At 43.1% G+C, this 23,121-nt stretch overlaps 1 protein-coding gene across 3 annotated transcripts in view; it reads left to right on the forward strand.

Moving 5' to 3' along the window:
- The first annotated feature begins 908 nt into the window (after positions 1–908).
- Positions 909–23,121, forward strand: part of LOC144479428 (large ribosomal subunit protein eL36) — a 32,499-nt gene continuing 10,286 nt past the window's right edge. The window contains exon 1 of one of the 3 annotated variants that reach the window (XM_078198080.1): positions 909–1,006. The gene's annotated coding sequence lies outside the window, so the exon portion shown is untranslated. Of the gene's footprint in view, positions 1,007–21,128; positions 21,569–23,121 lie in introns of those variants that run through there. The other 2 variants (XM_078198078.1, XM_078198079.1) reach the window with 2 other exon arrangements.

Consider the following 23,121-nt stretch of genomic DNA (forward strand, 5'->3'; position numbering starts at 1 on the left):
TCAGGTGAGAATGCAACTGCAAAGCATTCTGACACCTAATTGTTTAATTACTGTAGTCAGTAACGTTAAGCCAAAACACAGCTGTCATCTCAAGAAAGTGACAGAAACCACACGTTTACAACTGGTCATGTCTTTGTGTGGTGGGGGTGGGAATAAGAGATCCTTATCGACCACTGAGGAACTTTGAGTTTGAACAATCTTTTTTTTAATGAAATCTGTATAGTTCAAATAGACAAGTATGGTTTTACTTCTTGCTATTTCTACCTAATAGATTTTGTGTTTCTAAAGACTTGCTTACTCTTGTACTGTAATTTGGTTGGCTGACTGCATCAGTGTACAGAATGCATGCTGCGATATTATTTCTCTGGAAATACTTGGTAGAGTTTCAATAACTAAAATTAATTCCCTGCAAACCAGCAAGAAATAAGTCAAATTTGGGTATCCCTATTGAGTATTGATAGCTGGAGCACAGAATAGGCAATAAGGTTTGAACTTCAAACTTTGGCATATTTATTGTGTTATCCATGTCGTGAGTGATCCAGCAGCAGGAAAGAGCCCAGCTAAAAATGTTGGGGAGCAAAAATGAGTGTATATCTGAGTTGCAATTTAGCTGCCGCTTTCTCCATATATATTTTGGCCCCAGAATAGCACGGGCGAAGTTGTCCAAATATCAATTCAATTGTATTCTGGAATGGAAATGCAACTATGATGGGAAGAATCGACAGTGGCAAAAGTGGAATGAAAAGTGCCATGTGGCGTGGTTCAGTACGACAATAGCGAGTTTTGAAAAGGGTGTGACGGTAGAAAATATGAAATAGCGAAAAAAGTGCATCTGTAACTAGCATGACAACAGGATCATGTTGCCTATTATTTCCTGTGTTGATTTTGTGTTCAAACGTCAAGAATAGGTACTGGGGCCAGGTAGTGGAAGCTGTGCCGCTCTGGAACTCGGAAGGTTCGACTCTTCAGGTTAGGAGTGGAAAAATTGTGAGGAAGCAAAAAAAAGGTAAATTATTATGCCATTTATCATTTTGCGTTTTAAATTGCAATGTAATTTATCGCTCTGCTGCAACGAGGCTTTTTTAAATTAAATCCTGATTTGTTTTTATAGTGACCTTGCAGCATTCCAAAGTACAGTTGTAAGTTTCTCCTAAAAAGGGAATGCTTGCAAAATAGTTTCATCTATTTCCTTTTGTTTATAAAGTGAATTTGCGGCCCTCTGGTGGACAGAATCCAGACTTTTTTGACTATTCTGCGGTTCGGCTTTGAATGTAGCTAATTAGATTTGTCAATTTCTATATGAGTAACAATGAACATCCTAAAATGAAAACTTGTGAACACACTTAAATCCTTTATTTGTAGATTCTAGTTTTGGGGAAACTTCCTGTTGCAAACAAATCGGTTTACATTTTAACCGTAATTATTTTTTTGATGTGGTTATAATATTTCTTTTCTCAATCTTTTTCTTCCTCTCCTGAAGTTGCTGACCCATGTTTAAATAATGTCCCTCTGATATTTCCCCCAGTTATATGTTCAGTAATTTGACTTAGGATGCATCACACTCAAGTTTGATCCTATTTTCACTAAGCACATTTCCAGCACAAGTAACTGAATAATGACCAGGAGCAGAGGCCATGAATGCCAACCCCTGCACAAGGCAGGGCGAAGACAAATTCTAGTACCCTGATGCAAGCCTAATTCAGTAGTTCTCTAACTTCTAGCAGAATTAATGGGAATAATTACACAGCTTTTGATGAGACCCCTTGAGGTAATATCCAGTTCTAAGATGGAAGGCTTCAGGCTCCACAAGCAGCTGGTTCCTCTTGTTTTTAGACCCACAGCTGCTCTATATTCAGTTGCTTGGGGATCAAACATAGCCCAGGTCATGCAGCTTCCTGATTGAAGGTGGGGGCTTGAATGTGGAAAAGTACAGATACAACAAGCCTGCACACTGACATCCATAACCACTCAGTGCTATATTTAAATTCAGGTTGAGGCTGATCATCTTGGCAACAGAGATGAAACTTCTATAAACAAAAGCTGTTGCTAAGTAGGATCAGTAACTTTGAAGGATACTAAAAAGGGCCGTAAATAATGTTTGTAAAACTATTGTTTAGGATGTAAATTTCTAGTGCTATCAAATGTATTGAACTAGCTCCTGTGGTTACTCATTTTCCAAGTTTGTGGATGTAATTGAACTTGGAAATATAGTAACAATGAGGAGGAGAGAACAGCTTTCAGGAAAACGTGGACACTTTGGTGAAATCGGCAGACATGGCAGATGAAATTTAACATTTTGATTGCAAAAATGAGTAGACGCAATATAAATTAAATGGTACAATTTAAAGGTCGGGTGGTGAAGAACAAACAGACCTGAGAGTGGTTGGACCCATAAATCTGAAGGTGGCAGATCACATTGAGAAGGTTGTTTAAAAAGTGAGATCCTTGACTTGATTAATAGGAATGTGGAATTCAAAACAAAGATGTTATACAGAACCTTTTATAAAACACTGATTTAGGCCTCAGCTGGAGTATTATGCTCTATTCTAGACAGAACTCCAAGAAAAAACAGTCACCTGCACTGGATGGAATGGGATCCTACGTTATGCAGGGAGATAAGGGTGGAAATTGTGGGACAAAAACAGAAAATACTGGAAAGTCTCGGTAGGTCTGATAGCATCTGTGGAGAGACAACAGAGCTAACATTTCAAGTCTGGATGACCCTTCGTCAGAGGCATGGATTGCGGGGACTGACCACAATTTTCTAATTGGTATTTTAGAAAGTATTTTATCAAGACCTTAAAGAGGGTTAGGAGTAATTTACTAGAATGGTAAGGAGGAGGAACTTCAATTATTTGGAGAGACCTGGGGTGCTTAAGTTGTTCTCCTTCGACCAGAGAAAGTGAAGAAGAGATTCACCCTGTTGGGAATTTTTTATAGACCTCCAAAAAGTTCCAGAGATGTAGAGGAAAAGATTGCAAAGATGATTCTGGATAGGAGCGAAAGAAACAGGGTAGTTGTACTGGGGGACTTTAACTTTACAAATATTGACTGGAAAAGCTATAGTTCGAGTACTTTAGAGGGGTTGGTTTTTGTCCAATGTGTGCAGGAAGGCTTCCTGACGCAGTATGTAGATAGACCAACAAGAGGCGAGGCCACATTGGATTTGGTACTGGGTAATGAACCAGGCCAGGTGTTAGATTTGGAGGTAAGTGAGCACTTTGGTGACAGTGACCACAATTCGATTACGTTTACCTTAGCAATGGAAAAGGATAGGTATATACCAAAGGGCAAGAGTTATAGCTGGGGGAAAGGAAATTATGATGCGATGAGGCGAGATTTAGCTGGCATAGATTGGGGAAGGAAACTGCAGGGGATGGGCACAATTGTAATGTGGAACTTGTTCAAGGAACAGCTACTACACGTCCTTGATAAATATGTACCTGTCAGGCAGGGAGGAAGCAGACGTGTGAGGGAACCATGGTTTACTAAGGAGGTTGAATCTCTTGTGAAGAGGAAGAAGGAGACTTATGTTAAGATGAGACGTGAAGGCTCAGTTAGGGCACTTGAGAGTTACACGTTAGCCAGGAAGGACCCAAAGAAAGAGTTAAGAAGAGCCACGAGGGGACATGAGAAGTCGTTGGCAGGTAGGATCAAGGAAAACCCTAAAGCTTTCTGTAGGTATGTCAGGAGTAAAAGAATGACTAGGGTAAGATTAGGGCCAGTCAAGGACAGGAGTGGGAAGTTGTGCGTGGAGTCTGAAGAGATAGGAGAGGCACTAAATGAATATTTATGGATGAGCCAAAGGTAAGATTTAGAAAAGGGAAGGGGGTAAAGTAAGGAAAAAGAGTGGAGGGGAGGAAGAAAAATGAAGAAAGACAATAAAGAAATAAAAGGTAAAGAACAGTAAAAAAAATTAGATAAAATAGAATGAATAAACAAAGGGATCAAGGTGGGATAGAGCAAATCATCTGAAGTTGTTGAATTCAATGTTGAGACCGGAAGGCTGTAAAGTGCCTAGCCAGAGATGAGATGCTGTTCCTCCAGTTTGCATTGAGCTTCACTGGAACATTGCAGCAAGCCAAGGACAGACAAGGGAGCAGGATTGTGTGTTAAAATGGCAAGCAACTGGAAGGTCAGAGTCCTGATTGTGCACAGACCAAAGGTGCTCAGCAAAGCGATCGGCCAGTCTACGTTTGGTTTCTCCGATAAAGAGGAGGCCACATTGGGAGCAGCGAATGCAATACACCAAATTGAAAGAGGTTTAAGTGAAATACTGCTTAACCTGGAATGAATGTTTTGGACCTTGGATGGTGAGCATAGAAGAGGTAAAGGGACAGGTGTTACACCTTCTGCGATTGCATGGGAAGGTGCCATGAGTGACGGGAGTGGTGTTGGGTATAGTGGAGGAGTGGACTAGGTCATTCTGGAGGGAACGGTCTGTGTGGAACGCTGACAGGGAGCGAAGGGAAGATGTGTTTGGTGGTGGCATCACACTGGAGTTGGCAAAAATGGCGGAGGATTATGCTTTGCATGCAGAAGCTGGTGGGGTGAAATGTGAGAACAAGGGGGACTCTATCCTTGTTCTGGGAGAGACAACCCCCATCCCTCCCAGAACAAGGATAGTCCACTCCTCCACTATACCCAACACCTCTCCCGTCACTCATGGCACCTTCCCATGCAATTGCAGAAGGTGTAACACTTGTCCCTTTACCTCTTCCATGCTCACCATCCAAGGTCCAAAACATTCAATCCAGGTTAAGCAGTGTTTCACTTAAACCTTTCAATTTGGTGTATTGCATTCGCTGCTCCCAATGTGGTGGGCTCTATATTGGAGAAACCAAGCATAGACTGAGTGGTCGCTTTTCTGAGCACCTTCGGTCTGTGCACAATCAGGACCTTGACCTTCCAGTTGCTTGTCATTTTAGCACCCAATCCTGCTCTCATGCCCATATGTCTGTCCTTGGCTTGCTGCAATGTTATGATGTGGAGATGCCGGCATTGGACTGGGGTAAACACAGTAAGGAGTCTAACAACACCAGGTTAAAGTCCAACAGGTTTGGCTGGACTTGCAAAATCTCACTGCTGTCCTGTCTGGAGACAATACACATCTCTTTAACCTGTGCTTAATGCTCTCTCCACTCACATTGTCTGTACCTTTAAGACTTGATTAGCTGTAAAGACTTGCATTCCATTCATTATTCTGTAAATTGAGTTTGTGTCTTGATGTGCCTGTTTGCTGTTTGTTAGCAGATCTCCCACTCGCCTGACGAAGGAGCAGCGCTCCGAAAGCTAGTGGCATTTGCTACCAAATAAACCTGTTGGATTTTAACCTGGTGTTGTTAGACTCCTTGCTGCAATGTTCCAGTGAAGCTCAATGCAAACTGGAGGAACAGTATTTCATCTCCGGCTAGGCACTTTACAACCATCCGGTCTCAACATCGAATTCAACAACTTCAGATGATTTGCTCTATCCCACCTCGACCCCGTTGTTTTCTTTCTATTTTATTTAATTTTTTACTGTTTACCTTTTATTTCTTTATTGTCTTTCTTAATTTTTCTTCCCCCCCACACTCTTTTCCCTTACCTTTCCCTTACCTTTTCTTCCCCTTTGCTTCTCCTTTTCTAAATCTTACCTCTGTCCCATCCATTTCTATCCCCCCCCCCCCCCCCAAAATCTTCATTTTAGCTTCTCTGCCATTTGGCCATTCACACCCTTTATTCTCTCTGTGGACAGCTATTAGCTGGTTTCCCTGGTTTCTGTGGCTATGACTCATCTTTCATTCTCTCCCCCTGCAGTATAAATATCTCCCTCTTTCTATGCCTTTTAGCTTTGACAAAGGGTCATCTGGACTCAAATCGTCAGCTCTTTTCTCTCCTTGCAGGTGCTGCCAGACTTTTCCAGCATTTTCAGATTCCAGCATCCGCAGTAATTTGCTTTTATTAAACGTTGTTATGCAATGGGAGAAAGATAATTGGATGGAAGCTGATAACTACTGATCGACAGTCAAAATGAGGAGTCCCCCCCCCCGCCCCCCCCCCCCCCCCATTCCTATATGCTTTGGACACCTGGACAACTTACAACATGAACCTCAAAGCACTGGAGAATCACTCAAAACCAGCTAGCAAAGCAAAATATTAGGAAGGTAGATGGTATGTTACCTATTATTGTAAGATGGAGGGAGGAAGTCGTTGAAGAAGAAGAATGAAGTCTTGCTGCAATTGTATAGGACATTGGTGTGAACATATCTTGAGTACCGTGTACAGTTTTGATTTTCATTCCCAGGGAAAGATAGACTTGGCTTTGACTGGGTACAACAAAAGTTCTCATTGATTCCTGGGATGAGGAGAGATTGAGTTAAATGGGCCTATATTCTTTGAAGTTTAGAAGAATGAGATCTGATTCAAACATTTCACAGAAACATAAAGCCCTTTAAAAGCTTTTCAGGGGTAGATGCTGAGAGAGAGTTTTCCCTGACTGAAGAGTATAGAACCTGCGGTCATAGTCTCAGAATAAGAGATTGGCCATTTAGGACTAAGATGAGAAGAAATTTCTTTACACAGGATTGTGAATTTTTGGAACTCTACCCCAGTGGGCTGTGGATGCTCAGTATATTCAGCAGTGATAGAAATTTATATAGTAAAGAAAGTTAGCGATATGGGGATTAGACAGGAAATGTAGTTGAGGTAGAAGATCAGCCATAATTTAAATTATTTATGGAGCAGGCTGAAGGGGCCACATGGTCTACCTGTTCTCCTTTTCTTATCTACTTAAACTGTTACCAATGGTGTTGGTAACCAATGAAAACAGATTCAATGTGCTTGGCGGAAGAACAAGAGGTGATATGAGCAACATGTTGTCATCTCGAATGTACTGCCTGAAAACTGATTAGTTGTAATCTATCAAAATTCACTGGACTCTGGGGAGGTGCCAGCTGATTGGAAAACAGTTAATGTAACGTCACTGTTTAAAAAAGGAGGCAGACAAAAGGGAGGTAATTACAGGCCGGTTAGCTTAACATCCGTAGTTGGGAAAATGCTGGAATCTATCATAAAGGAAGAAATAGCAGGACACCTGGATAAGAATGGTTCAATCAAGCAGACGCAGCATGGATTCAGGAAGGGAAAGTCATGTTTGACTAATTTACTGGAGTTTTTTGAGGAGGTGACGAGTGCGGTTGACAGGGGGGAACCGGTGGATGTATTGTATTTGGATTTCCAGAAGGCTTTCGATAAGGTGCCTCTCAAAAGGTTACTGCAAAAGATAAAGGTGCATGGAGTTGGAGGGTAAAGTGTTAGCGTGGATTGAAGATTGGCTATCTAAAAAAAAACAGAGAGTAGGTATAAATGGGTGCTTTTCTGGTTGGCAATCCGTGACTAGTGGCGTGCCGCAGGGATCGGTGCTGGGACCTCAACTATTTACCATATACATAGATGATCTGGAGGAGGGCACCGAGTGTAGGGTAACAAAGTTTGCAGATAACATGAAGATGGGTGGGAAAGCAAATTGCGTGGAAGACACCGAGAGTCTGCGGAGAGATTTGGATAGGTTAAGTGAGTGAGCGAGGATCTGGCAGATGGAGTATAACGTTGGTAAGTGTGAGGTTATCCACTTTGGAAGGAATAATAGGAAAAGGGACTATTATTTAAATGGTGAAAAATTACAACATGCTACTGTACAGAGGGACCTAGGGGTCCTTGTGCATGAATCACAAAAACACAGTTTGCAGGTGCAGCAGGTGGTCAAGGCAAATGGAATGTTGGCCTTCATCGCGAGAGGGATGGAGTATAGAAGCAGGGAGGTCATGCTGCAACTGTACAAGGTGCTGGTGAGGCCGCACCTAGAGTACTGTATACAGTTTTGGTCCTTTTATTCAAGAAAGGATGTATTGGCTTTGGAAGGGGTGCAGAGAAGGTTCACTAGGTTGATTCCGGAGATGAGGGGGTTGGCTTATGAGGAGAAATTGAGCAGACTGGGCCTGTACTCTTTGGAGTTTAGAAGGTTATGGGGAGATCTTATAGAGACATATAAGATAATGAAGGGGCTAGACAAGGTAGAAACATTGAGATTGTTTCCACTTACAATGGAAACAAGAACTAGGGGGCATAGCCTCAAAATACGGGGGAGTCAATTTAGAACAGAGTTGAGGAGGAACTTCTTCTCCCAGAGTGTAGTGAATCTTTGGAATTCTCTGCCCAATGAAGCAGTAGAGGCTACCTCATTAAATGTGTTTAAGTCACAGTTAGATAGTTTTTTAGCCAATAAGGAAATTAAGGGTTATGGGGAGCGGGCGGGTATGTGGAACTGAACCCACTATCAGATCAGCCACTATCTTATTGAATGGCGGAGCAGGCTTGAGTGGCCAGATGACCTACTCCTGCTTCTATTTGTTATGTTCTTATGAAAAGGTGGTGGAAGCAAGTTCAATAGTAACTTTAAAAAATGAATCAGATAAACACTTAAAACTTAATAAAAGAAACAGGGCTCTGAGAAAGATGAGTGTGACTAACTGAATAGCTCTGCCAAATATTTGGTACTGGGATAATGAGCTGAATGGCTTCCTATTTTAAATCTTCCAATGATTATATGGGTTATGGGTTGCAATCATTATTGGGACTGTATCCTGACCAGAGAGAGGATGAAAACAAATATTTGAGGACATTTGAAAGCTTATTGAGTTCATGTAGTGAGGTTGAGCTGTACAAGTCAGGAATGGTTCCAACTTAAATCTCTGGTCTGTGTTGAATTAACTGATCTCAGCTGAGTTGATAGGAATTATAGTTGACCTTGGTGCTCCTGAGGTCTGAAGTAATAAATTTCCAAGGGTGCGCTGTCATGATTACTCACTACTGGAAAGGATATGTGTGTGTGTAAACAGCTGTGAGGGCAAGTTGGGGCTTGGCTGTGATTCATTCTTGAGTTGTAAAACTTGTCGACATTCCCTGGATAAACTCGAATATGAATAATGACCACTTGGGCGGGGTAGCATATGATTGTTAACTCTACAGAACTATACTGCAAGCAAGCAGTCAATACTTTCAGGAGAAAGTTATCAAGGGAGAAATTCTTTTTTAAAAAATGACTAACCGTATAGAAATCATAGAATCTCTACAGTGCAGAAGGAGGCCATTTGGCCTATTGAGTCTGCACTAAACACAGTCCCACCTGACTCTATTTCAGTAACCCCTCCTATTTGCTCTGCTAATCCCCCTGACACTAGGGTTAATTTAGCATAGCCAATCAACCTTACCTGCACATTTTTGGAGTGTGGGAGGAACCTGGAACACCTGGAGGAAACCCATAGAGACACTGAGAGATTGTGCAAACTCCACACAGATAGTGACCCGAGGCCGGAACTGAACCCGGGTCCCTGGTGCTGTGAGATAGCAGTGTTAACCACTGTGCCACCGGGTTTTATTTGGTTTAATTTCATCATACAGCATGGTTTAATCCACAATTATTTTCTTTTGCTTGCAATTGTATCTGTTTTCATTACATTTCAAAATCAATGTGAAGTAGCCTCTTCCAGTAAAGAAAACAAAAAGCTGCAGACTGAATAGCAATCCTACACTTGAATGTATCATATCGCTTTGAGTTTTATTCAGTTCCACATAGAGATTCTAAGTGACCAAAAAAAAAATTATTGCTAAGACATCCTTTAACACAAATACAGTTACAGCAAAATTAAAAGAGAAAGGCTTGAAGCAAACTATCACAGTTAACACTGCACATGCATTATCTCAACCTATAATAGTTTAAGAGAACAAACTAAACACAAATATAACACATTCTGGCCTACCTGCAGAGTTCAAACCTCCAGACTCATGGTACAGTGCTGGTAAGAAATAACAAATCCTTTACATTTCTGTCAATATACTCTACTGACAAAAAAAATCCCCAAGAATCTCTGAACCAAATCTAGTACAAATAAAAAGAAAAAAAGTGTTCTATCAGCAAGGGTTTAAAAGTTAAGGACAGCCCCAAGCTCTATATCCACATAGGCAGTAGTAGTAGAGTCTGATGCAAAAAGAGTTAATGAGGGACTGAGTACAGGTACCACCCACACAGTGCTGTAAGAAGACACATGATGTGGAGATGCCGGCGTTGGACTGGGGTAAACTCAGTAAGAAGTCTCACAACACCAGATTAAAGTCCAACAGGTTTATTTGGTAGCAAATGCCACTAGCTTTTGGAGCGCTGCTCTCCGAAAGCTAGTGGCATTTGCTACCAAATAAACCTGTTGGACTTTAATCTGGTGTTGTGAGACTTCTTACTGAGAAGACACATGAGCCAGGGTCAGTCTAGAGATAGAACATAGAACATAGAACATTACAGCGCAGAACAGGCCCTTCGGCCCACGATGTTGCACCGACCAGTTAAAAAAAAAAACTGTGACCCTCCAACCTAAACCAATTTCTTTTCGTCCATGAACCTATCTACGGATCTCTTAAACGCCCCCAAACTAGGCGCATTTACTACTGATGCTGGCAGGGCATTCCAATCCCTCACCACCCTCTGGGTAAAGAACCTACCCCTGACATCGGTTCTATAACTACCCCCCCTCAATTTAAAGCCATGCCCCCTCGTGCTGGATTTCTCCATCAGAGGAAAAAGGCTATCACTATCCACCCTATCTAAACCTCTAATCATCTTATATGTTTCAATAAGATCCCCTCTTAGCCGCCGCCTTTCCAGCGAAAACAATCCCAAATCCCTCAGCCTCTCCTCATAGGATCTCCCCTCCATACCAGGCAACATCCTGGTAAACCTCCTCTGCACCCTCTCCAAAGCCTCCACATCCTTCCTGTAATGTGGGGACCAGAACTGCACACAGTACTCCAAGTGCGGCCGCACCAGAGTTGTGTACAGTTGCAACATAACGCTACGACTCCTAAATTCAATCCCCCTACCAATAAACGCCAAGACACCATATGCCTTCTTAACAACCTTATCTACTTGATTCCCAACTTTCAGGGATCTATGCACACATACACCTAGATCCCTCTGCTCCTCCACACTATTCAAAGTCCTCCCGTTAGCCCTATACTCAACACAACTGTTATTCCTACCAAAGTGAATTACCTCACACTTCTCCGCATTAAACTCCATCCGCCACCTCTCGGCCCAACTTTGCAACCTGTCTAAGTCTTCCTGCAGACTACGACACCCTTCCTCACTGTCTACCACACCACCGACTTTGGTGTCATCAGCAAATTTGCTAATCCACCCAACTATACCCTCATCCAGATCATTAATAAATATTACAAACAGCAGTGGCCCCAAAACAGATCCCTGAGGTACACCACTTGTAACCGCACTCCATGATGAATATTTACTATCAACCACCACCCTCTGTTTCCTATCCGCTAGCCAATTCCTGATCCAATTTCCTAGATCACCCCCAATCCCATACATCTGCATTTTCTGCAGAAGCCTACCATGGTGAACCTTATCAAACGCCTTACTAAAATCCATATATACCACGTCCACTGCCTTGCCCCCATCCACCTCCTTGGTCACTTTCTCAAAAAACTCAATAAGGTTAGTAAGGCACGACCTACCTGCCACAAAACCATGCTGACTATCACCTATCAATTCATTACTCTCCAAATAACTATAAATCCTATCCCTTATAATTTTTTCCAACATCTTGCCGACAACAGAAGTGAGACTCACCGGTCTATAATTCCCGGGGAAGTCTCTGTTCCCCTTCTTAAACAATGGGACAACATTCGCTAACCTCCAATCTTCTGGTACTATACCAGAGGCCAACGACGACCTGAAGATCAGAGCCAGAGGCGCTGCAATCACTTCTCTTGCCTCCCAGAGAATCCTTGGATAAATCCCATCCGGACCAGGGGATTTATCTATTTTCAGACCCTCCAGAATATCCTGCACATCCTCCTTATCAACTGTAATACTGTCTATTCTACTCCCTTGCAACCCAGTGTCCTCCTCAGCTATATTCATGTCCCCTTGCGTGAACACCGAAGAGAAATATTGGTTCAATGCTTCACCAATCTCCTCCGGTTCCACACATAACTTCCCTCTGCCATCTATAACTGCCCCTAAACTTGCCCTAACCAACCTTCTGTTCTTGACATACCTATAGAACGCCTTAGGATTCTCTTTAACCCTATCCGCCAAAGTCTTCTCATGTCCCCTTTTAGCCCTTCTAAGCTCGCTCTTCAACTCCCTCTTAGCCAATCTAAAGCTTTCTAGTGCACTACCCGAGTGCTCACGTCTCATCCGAACATAAGCCTCCTTTTTCTTTTTAACCAACAAAGAAACTTTTTTGGTGCACCACGGTTCCCTAGCCCTACCAATTCCTCCTTGCCTGACAGGGACATACCTATCACAGACTCGCAGTAGCTGCTCCTTGAAAAAACTCCACATGTCGGACGTTCCCAGTCCCTGTAATCTCCTAGTCCAACCTATGTTTCCTAATTCTCTCCTAATAGCCTCATAATTACCCTTCCCCCAGCTAAAACCACTGGCCCGAGGTTCATGCCTATCCCTTTCCATCACTAAGGTGAACGTAACCGAATTGTGGTCACTATCACCAAAATGCACACCAACTTCCAAGTCTAGCACCTGGTCTGGCTCATTTCCCAGCACCAGATCCAATATAGCCTCACCTCTAGTTGGCCTGTCTACATACTGAGTCAAAAAACCTTCCTGCACGCTTTGAACAAAAACTGACCCCTCTAACGAGCTAGAGCTATAACAATTCCAGTCAATATTAGTCAAGTTAAAATCCCCCATAACAATTGCCCTATTACTTTCACTCCTAAGCAGGATTGACTCCGCAATCCTTTCCTCAACCTCTCTAGAACTTTTAGGAGGTCTATAAAAGACTCCCAACAGGGTGACCTCTCCTCTCCTATTTCTAATCTCCGCCCATACTACCTCAACAGATAAGTCCTCATCAAACCTCCTCTCTGACACTGTGATACAATCTCTGACCAATAATGCTACCCCTCCCCCTCTTCTACCTCCTTCCCTACTTCGACTAAAACATTTGAACCCCGGGACCTGCAGCATCCATTCCTGCCCCTGCTCTATCCATGTCTCTGAAATAGCCACAACATCGAAGTCCCAGGTACTGATCCACGCTGCAAGTTCACCCACTTTATTGCGAATACTCCTGGCATTGAAGTATACACATTTCAAACCCTGCTCCACCCCACCTCTGCAATGCCGTGCATTGCAGTCCCCATCCATGCATCCCTCACTTTCAGCCCCACTACTCAGGATCCCTCCCCCCCCCCCGAATCAGTTTAAACCTCCCTGCATGGCCTTAGCAAATTTACCCCCCAGGATATTGGTCCCCTTCTGATTAAGGTGTAGACCATCCTTCTCATAGAGGTCACACCTTCCCCAGTATGGATAAAGATTTGTAAAGACCTTGGATGGAGTCAACTCGATACTTGCTACTGTATATAGTTATGAATTGTGAATAAAAACTGGTTACACTCAAGATGCAAAAGTCCACTATGTGTGTCCAAAGCAAGATTCTTCGTGGTGGCAGCATCTAGATCAAAAACCTTATCCTCACCAGAATGCAGAAAAACTGAGGAAAAAGGACAAGCACAACGGATTCTGAATTGAAACAAGCTCTCACAAGATACGGACAGAGCAATGTCACCAGAAAGAAAAAGCTCCAAAGACAGAAGAGCTTGGAAGCAAAAAGGTAAATGTTTTTGCCATTGAATCTTCCTTGGAAGTCAAGCGTCAGCAACAGAGCTCACAGCCTGAAAAGGCGAGTTGAAATGTTTCAAATTCATAATAATGTACTATTGATTAAAGCAAGTTGACAGGTGGTTAATGAACACAGCCAATGTGGCCTTCTTCAGAGCCACTGCTGCCATTTTGAAACGCCCACCAAAAATTGTCAAACGTTGTAAGATCCATTGTTTGGCTGTGAACAGCGATGCCATCTTGGAAGCCTGCAATCTCTGACAGCTGTATGCAAACTGTTAAAAACTTTCAAACTGGATCACAATTCCATACTTCCAGCTTCGCCGTGATTCACCCATGTCCAGGACCAGTCTCAGATTTGCAATTTTCGGAGGAAATGAATTTTAAGATATAGCAATGTATCTAAATAAAAAATCAGAAGCAGAACAAGCCAATACACACTTCTTTGCTTGTTTGGGTCACTTGTAGACAACGTCATTGCACGATAAGCTGTTGAGGAATCATCTGTCAAATTTGATGTTTTAAAATCTTACATTTATTTCAATGTAAAATCCAATAAAATCTTTGAGAGAGCCAAATTTAATAAGAGAGTCCAACTGCCCTAGGGGTGACAATACTGTGTCTTTAAGAAATGTATTTGTGTCATGTTTCTTGTGCCGGATTTCTTTTTGCAGTCACTTCTATTTATCGGTGCAGCTTTGTCTATAGCCGGCATCCCCAGTTGTTCTAATAGGGCATAATTGATCTTAATTGCTGGAATGTTTGTTTTAATCTGGACTAACGCAGGGTTGTTATGTTAGTGTTTTCCCCTGGGGTTTTTCAGAGTCGAGCTTGATTCGGATTATGATAGGAAAAGCCATGTGACTGAGCGGGCTAGGCTCTGAGAGAAGCCAGTTGAGTTACTGCTTGTAGAGAGAAGTAACTCTTTCCCACTCTGAAGATTGGAGACTGGGATCTGCCAGGAAATAAGCCTCTTTCTCTGAAGTTCTGCTGGTTGAAGTTAGATCTTTCTCTGGAGCCTACTGTATAGGAGTCAGAAGACTTTCTGAATCTCTGTCCAGAGATGTTAAAAGGCTGGAAATCCGCATGAGCATGTCTGTTTTTGTTAACTGGTTCTGAAGAAGGATGTATGTCTATGGGGAAAATACTTAAATTAGAACTATAGCAATAGCTGGCAGTTAAGAATTATAACTTGTCATGTTTAAGCATTTAAATTTGTAAACACTATGCTAATTATTTTGTTATATTCGAACTGTGTTCTTAAATAACGTTTGTTTTAAATAAAAACTACCTAGTGGGTCAATGGAATCACACCTGGAGCAAAACACCTTATAAACGCACTAATACCAAAATCAAATAAAGCTTGCGTGTCTAGGCTAACTTCACAATATACCTTGGAGTTTCTGATCTGGTCTCTAACACAAGACCCTGTTGATTTCTTCATAAACAATCTCTACAGGCTGTCAGATGATTTTTGAAGTCTGAGCTCATCTGAGACAGAATCGTGATGGGTGTTGTAGATAATTCACTCTGACCTACAAGCTAACAATGATTTTACCTTAGACAAGGCAATCCAGTTTAGACTCGCTGAGCTGTGTGAACAACATAGGGCCATCCTAAGGAGAGAGAACAGATGTATGAGGTGGACAATAGCCCTCAGTCCACCATATCGGGCCACAAGTCAAGGAAAACATTTTTTGAATTGCCCAGCAGAGCAAGCTTGCCAGCATTATTCCCCCATATGAAAGATTAGTGTCCTGAAAGCACTCCCAAGTGCTTCAACTGCAACTGACAGGGATACTTTGGTAAATTGTGCAAGTCAAAACTCTAGCACCATACAGCCATACTGTTTAGGTGACATTAAAGAATGCAGCTTTTCGTTTTGAAATGCTGACATATGGTAAAACGTCATCTAACAAATTCTAAATTAGATTCAGGTGTCAGTGTGACAGGCCTGTCTAATGAAGAACCATGACTCCAAAGCTTTTGGATTCTTTATGGCGCAGGGGGAATCCCACACTGATCATCGGCATGGTTCTTGAGCCATTGAGGTATGTGACTTGTCTGGAATCAGCCTTTCTCTTTTCAGAGCAGTAGCCTAGATCTCCTCCAGATGGCAGAAGATGTCAAGATGACCACTCTTGTTAGCCAGCCAGGACAGCATGGTCCTGAGTCTCCAAACACTAAAGAGTATTCAGACTGATTTCATAGAGGATAGAGGTTTGGGAGGTCTAGTAGTAGGCTTTGGACCAGATTGGGTTAATGTGACTGTCTACAGTACTGCCCACACAATGATGTAAGAAGGCACATGACTCACATCCACACCAATCTAGAGATGGACAGAGATGTGTAAAGACCTAGGATGGAGTCAGATCCATCCCTGTACCTTCTACTGTATATAAATGAGTTAATAAAGACTTGCTGTTACTATAATCAAGGTTACAAATCCTACTTCATGAAGTAGGATACTTCAGTAGTGAACAAGATTGTATAAAATAACAATCCTCAAACCCAGTGCACCATCCTTCTAAGGATGGCGTCTTGTTCCCTCAAGAAATCTATTTTCAACTTTCATTCCTTTGCAATTAGTTCCCTATCTCCAGCTTCCATTTACTTTTGAAAACCTTCAAATTTAGCCAGCCAGCTTCATGCCACCTCCCAACGCCCGTGCTTTGAATCTTTCATTTTCCACACCATCCACAGTATCAAGATCAATTTTTAAATAAATGTATTTTTTATGACTGCAAGTCTGGCACACAATCTCTCTTCACTCTGCTGGTCTTCATGTCATGTGAAACAATCATTCCACTGCCTTTGTGGTACAACTCATTGGCAGTGCGCTAGTCAGGTTATTTGCTAACATGACGACTCCAGGTTTTCCCCCCAAATTTTCTTTTGCTTTTAGTTTTTCATTTTGCCTCGATTGAATATTTTCAATAATGATTGCAAACACCCCAAGTTAGCAGTTGTATCTAGACATTCTCTTTCAGAGCCGAAATGAAAAGCACAGAAGGGGTGCTATTTTATGACTTTTTGTCCAAGTGTCGGGCAGGCGTGGAACTGGGAGAGTTCCAGATCTGTTGTTTGGGCGGATTCTCAGCCCCACACGCACCCCCCGCATACGCACCCTGGCTGCAAAAGTCCGTTGCTCGTCACTGCAGAAGCCTGTGGGCGGGGCCTAACACACCCGAGAGCCTGCAGCTCCAATCGGAGCCTTCAACTGCACATGCACAGCGCAAAAATAAAATAAAGCAGCTCCCCTGCCAGATCCCTCCCTGGCCTCACAGATATTGGACATGCCTTCCAACATTACTGACCACCTTATCCCCCCCACCCGACCAATCATGCCCCCACCCCTGCCGATTGCATAGTGGCAGCTTATGCATCAGTGTGGAATCAAGTATAAACTCCTTGGGTGGAATTTTCGGGCACGAAAATCGTAAAGTGGGGTGTGAAGTGATTAGTGCGATTTGTGCCCGTTGCGGGGGAGGGAGGGGGGGGCCGCTGCCACTCTGCTTGCGATTGGCGGGGGAGGGGAGGTTGCCACTGCCACTCTTCCTGCAATCGGTGAGGGAGGGCTGCAGCCACTCTGCCTGTGATTGGCAGGGGGGCGCTGCCACTCTGCCTGCGATTAGCAGGGGGGTGCTGCCACTCTACCTGCAATTGACGGGGGAGGGGCCGCTGCCACTATGTCTGCAATGTAAAATCTTTTTTCTTATATTCAAACACCATCTTCCTCATTTTACCCTAAATTATGCTCATGCATCACTCACCAAATGTTGCCGTGGTTCCCCGTGGACGGCAAGAAGAATTCATCAATCAGAATAGAGAGTCTGAGTCTTGATCTTCCAGGCAGCAAGGCTTTATTAGCTAGTACATTTCAATAAAGCCGGGATTCCCAGGCAAATCCAAAAAACCAGTGCTCTCACAGTCCTTTTTATCCACATTTAGCTTCATTCTTATCTTACAGTCAAGGTTTTTTTGTTGCAGACCCCAAGGCCACTTTTCGTTAGCCACCATGATTTACTAGACCTACGTTATCTGCCTTCTTTCTGTTTTTTCACTAATGAATGTGCTATGATATCACTGTGGTTACATCCTGCCTTCTTATCTGAAGTTTATTGTCTAATCTATGCCAAGTCTTTTTTCCCGTTGTCTGACTTTCTCACGTTTATTTAAGAAATTACTTTCAGCTTCTATGTTCATTTATGCGAGTATCCATGTGTATGCTTAATAAGATATGTGATATATATGAGAACTTCTTAAGTAGTGATTATCTCTTCTATGTTAATTATTATCTCCTACTTGTTCTAATAATTATTCCTTCCAATATATGTTGTCTTAATGATTATTCCTTACAATGTATATTTAGTTTTTTAATTTCATTATGTCACAGAATCATGGCAATGAAGAACATTCAGCCCATTAGGTCGATTGGCCACGCTAAATTTTCCCTTAATGTCTCAACATGTTTAGGTTAAGGGGATTAGCCATGGTAAATGTGTGGGGTAATGGGGATAGAGCTGGGGGGTAGAATGTTTTGTCAGAGTCGGTGCAGACATAATGGGCCAAATGGTCTCCTGCGCTGTAAGGATTCGATGTTTCTATGTAGTCAATGCTGACTTTCTATAGAGCAAAATGCAATCTGTTTGCTAGATCCTGCAGCCCTGGAAGCTTATTTGCCTCAAACATCCATCCAATTTATTTTAGAAATTATTTACTGTCTGTGTTTTCCACATCCTTGAATTTCAGGTCATTATCACTTGCTGTGCCACTCACATCCACTCTACATCACTTGCCTAAAACTATAAATTTGTCCCATGGTTCTTGTGTCATTAACTAAAGAGATTTTCTTTTTTGCCTATCTTATCTGACAACACGGTGGCACAGTGGTCAGCACTGCTGTCTCTCCATGCCAGCAGCAAATACAATAAACCAAATTGAAAGAGGTGCAGGTGAAATGTTGCTTAACCTGAGTGTGCAGGAAATGGATTGAACCTGGATGAGTGCCCTGTCAATCACAGTGTGGGAGAAACTTCAGTTAAGCAAAAATGCAGATATATCAGAGCACCATTTTTGAAGGTGGCATAATTGAAACAGAGGTGGAAAAATTTGGAGAATTGGATAGAGTCCTTACAGGAAGCAGGTGTTGTCATTGAGGTAGCTGTGGGATCAGTGCACTTGTAATGAAAATTGGTTATTCTATCACCAGAAGTGGAAACAGAGAAATCAAGGAAGCGAAGCATCTGAGATGGACCATGTGAAGGTGAGAGAGGGGGGAAATTGAAAGTGAAATCTCATGTTCCAGATGAGGGCATGAAGCAGCAGATACAGTCATCGATACAACAGAAAGAGTTGCAGGAGTGGGACTGATACAAGTAATGTTCCATATAACCGAAAAACAGACATAACTTGGATTTTTATGAAGATGTGACGAGGGCGGTTGATGGAGGAGAACCGGTGGATGCGGTGTTTTTGGATTTCCAAAAGGCGTTTGATAAGGTGCCCCATAAAAGGCTGCTGAAGAAGATTAGGGCACACGGAGTTGGGGGTAGTGTGTTAAAGTGGATTGGGGACTGGCTATCCGACAGGAAGCAAAGAGTCGGAATAAATGGGTGTTTTTCCGGTTGGAGGAAGGTAACTAGTGGCGTGCCGCAGGGATCGGTACTCGGGCCGCAACTGTTTACCATTTATATAGATGATCTGGAGGAGGGGACGGAGTGTAGGGTAAGAAGTTTGCAGACGACACAAAGATAAGTGGAAAAGTGAATCCTGTGGAGGACGGAGAAGATCTGCAGAGAGATTTGGACAGGCTGAGTGAGTGGGCGAGGATATGGCAAATGGAGTATAACGTTGAGAAATGCGAGGTTATACACTTTGGAGGAAATAATAACAAATGGGATTACTATCTCAATGGAAACAAATTAAAACATGCTACCGTGCAAAGGGACCTGGGGGTCCTTGTGCATGAGACGCAAAAGCCCAGTCTGCAGGTACAACAGGTGATCAAGAAGGCAAATGGGATGTTGGCCTATATTGCGAGGGGGATAGAATATAAAAGCAGGGATGTCTTGATGCACCTGTACAGGGCATTGGTGAGGCCGCAGCTGGAATACTGTGTGCAGTATTGGTCCCCTTATATGAGGAAGGATATATTGGCATTGGAGGGAGTGCAGAGAAGGTTCACCAGGTTGATACCGGAGATGAGGGGTTTGGATTATGAGGAGAGGCTGAGGAGATTGGGTTTGTACTCGTTGGAGTTTAGAAGGATGAGGGGGGATCTTATGGAGACTTATAAGATAATGCGGGGGCTGGATAGGGTGGAGGCGGAGAGATTCTTTCCACTTAGTAAGGAAGTTAAAACTAGAGGACACAGCCTCAAAATAAAGGGGGGTCGGTTTAAGACAGAGTTGAGGAGGAACTTCTTCTCCCAGAGGGTGGTGAATCTCTGGAATTCTCTGCCCACTGAGGTGGTGGAGGCTACCTCGCTGAATATGTTTAAAGCGCGGATGGACGGATTCCTGAGCGGTAAGGGAATTAAGGGTTATGGGGATCAGGCGGGTAAGTGGTACTGATCCACGTCAGATCAGCCATGATCTTATTGAATGGCGGGGCAGGCTCGAGGGGCTAGATGGCCTACTCCTGCTCCTATTTCTTATGTTCTTATGTGAGTTACCCATGGCCACATATTTTATTTGTAATAAGTAAAACAAGTTAAAGGAGAAATTATCAAGTGACAAATACAACCAGGCAGAGTGGAGTGCACATGATTGTTTGTGCCTCCACTCAAGAGCCCTCGGTCTCTCCTATTTTTTCTCTGGAGCGTAGGAGGCTTAGGGGTGACATTATAGAGGTCTATAAAATAATGAGGGGCATCAATCAGCAAGATAATCAATATATTTTCCCAAAGGTAGGGGAGTCTAAAACTAGAGGGCAGAGGTTTATGGTGAGAGGAGAGAGATACAAAAGGGTCCAGAGGGGCAATTTTTTCACACAGAGGGTGGTGTCTGGAACAAGCTGCCAGAAGTAGTAGTAGAGGCGGGTACAATTTTGTCTTTTAAAAAGCGTTTACATGGGTATAGAGGGATATGGCCAAACGTGGGCAAGTGGGACAAGCTTAGGAGTTAACAAAGGGGCAGCATGGACAAGTCGGGCTGAAGGGCCTGTTTCCATGCTGTAAACCTCTGACTATTAAGACTCAAGTTAGTGGTTTAAGGTACATATAAATTTCAAAAACCAACAAATTTTTGTTCATACTTAGTTTAAAATCAAATGATACACTAATTGAAATTAGGAGCTATTCACCACACTGGGCATATGGAAACCCTGAATACTCTTGTACATTATATAAGCTGTGGTTGACAAAAAGGCTGGTCAGCACAAGATGGCGGTGAGTCACGTGGTTAGAGACGGAAGTACTGATATCCCAGCATTCCGCTTCTCGCTCTTTCCGGTTTACGCGACTTAACAGAGAAGCGGGTAAGGAAATAAATGTCGGGCTGATGAAAGTTAAATCGGGTTGTTATCGGGACCATCCTGAGCCTGGTTAACTCTTATTAGATATGAATGTAAAGAGCAGCGTTGTGTGTGCTAATAGGATAGGTTATTTTATGCTGAAATGTCTCATTTGAGTCATTCTTTGCGGAAGAACCGGACGAGGCCTTTAAGCAGCGCAGCGGGAATGAACCAAATTACAATGCCACTGAAGATGTGTGTTGTCCCCGGGATCTGTGATATTTCAGATGATGAATGAGTTTTTTTCTGAAGGCCCAAACTCCACTGGGGGCCGGCACTGTTGCTGGTCACCCTGGGAACTTCACCAGAGTTCCCGTTCTGCATTCAGCATGTGTAAACCTGGACAATGCTGTGAGTTTCATTCTGTCCTTGCCTGACGCCCAACAACAACTTGCATCTAAGATATAAAATGTTCTGAGCGCTTCACGGGAGTGTTCACACTCCAATCTTACAACGAGCTACATGAAGAGGTACCCCGACAGATGACAAAAAGGGCGATCAGAGAATGTTTTAAGAGTGTCTTAAAGGCGAGGTTTAGACAGGGACTTCCAGAGTTTGGGCTATGGGCAACTGAAGGTGCAATCATTGAACAAATAAAATCAGGGATGTTAGAGAGCTTAAGTTAAGGAACACATAACTTGTAAGGCCCGATATGATTACAGAAATGAGGACAACAGCATGAAGGGATTTGAGGGAAAAAGCTGGAGGCGTTATGTAACAAGGAGCCACCGTATCCACTGAGCACAAAAGTGATGTGTGATTGTGTGTGAGAACAGGCAGAGTTTGGATGACCTCAGGAGGCCAGTGTTGGAATAGTCAAGAGGTAACAAGAGGCATGGATGAAGGTTTCATTAGCAGATTTTCAGTCATGAGATGACACAAGTTCAAGGTGAGGGGCAGGAGGTTTAAGGGGGATGTGAGGAAAAACATTTTTACCCAGTGGATGGTGACGGTCTGGAATGTGCTGCCTGGGAGGGTGGTAGAGGTGAGTTGCCTCAAAACCTTTAAAAAGTACCTGGATGAGCACTTGGCACATCATAGGGTGGCACAATAGTTAGCATTGCTAACTCACATGCAAGGGACCCGGGATCGATTCCTGGCTTGGGTCACTGTGTGGAATTTGCATGTGTCTGAGTGGGTTTCCTCCAAGTGCTCTGGTTTCCATCCACTTGCCAAAGATGTGTGGGTTAGGCGGATTGGCCATTCCAAGTTGCCACTTAGTGTCAGGGAACTAGCCAGGTAAATGTATGGGGTTATGGTGATAGGGCCTGGGTGAGATTGTGGTCGGTGCAGACTCGATGGGCCAAATGGCCTCCTCCTTCTGCACTGTATGATTTTGTGATAACTTTCAAGACTATGGGCCAAGTGCTGCTAAATGGGATTAAGTGGGACGTCAAGTAGTTCTCACGTGTTGGTGCAGACTTGATGGGCTGAAGGACCTCTTCTGCATTGTATCATTCTATGAGATAAGCTGAGACGGCGTAGATTCGAGCAATGTTAGAGGTGGAAATAGTCACTCTTGGTAATGGTGTGAAAAGAGTATGTGGTTGGGTGATCTCAAGGCCAAATCTGCTTCCTTGTGAGGGGAGGTTTAGGGTTAATCAATGTGTAAGTTGTAATCATCTTGTGGGTTGAAGGTCCATTTCAGAGACGTAGCACAAAATCTAGGCTAACCTGCAATGCTCAGGGAGTGCTGCATTGTGGGAGGCCATTCAGTTACATTATTTTGCAAGTAAGGTTTTCTTTCCTGCCCATTGTATGTTCCTCAATCAGCTAAAAAAAACCATTGCATTTCCTATTTGTGAGAACTTGCTACATGCATATTGGTTGCAGTATTTCCTACAACCATGACAATAGTTCAAGAGTACTTGATTTGCTGTAAAGTACTTTGAAGTGCCCTATAG

The sequence above is a fragment of the Mustelus asterias genome, chromosome 26 (assembly GCF_964213995.1).
Source record: "Mustelus asterias chromosome 26, sMusAst1.hap1.1, whole genome shotgun sequence".
In the NCBI taxonomy this organism is placed as follows: Eukaryota; Metazoa; Chordata; class Chondrichthyes; order Carcharhiniformes; family Triakidae; genus Mustelus; species Mustelus asterias.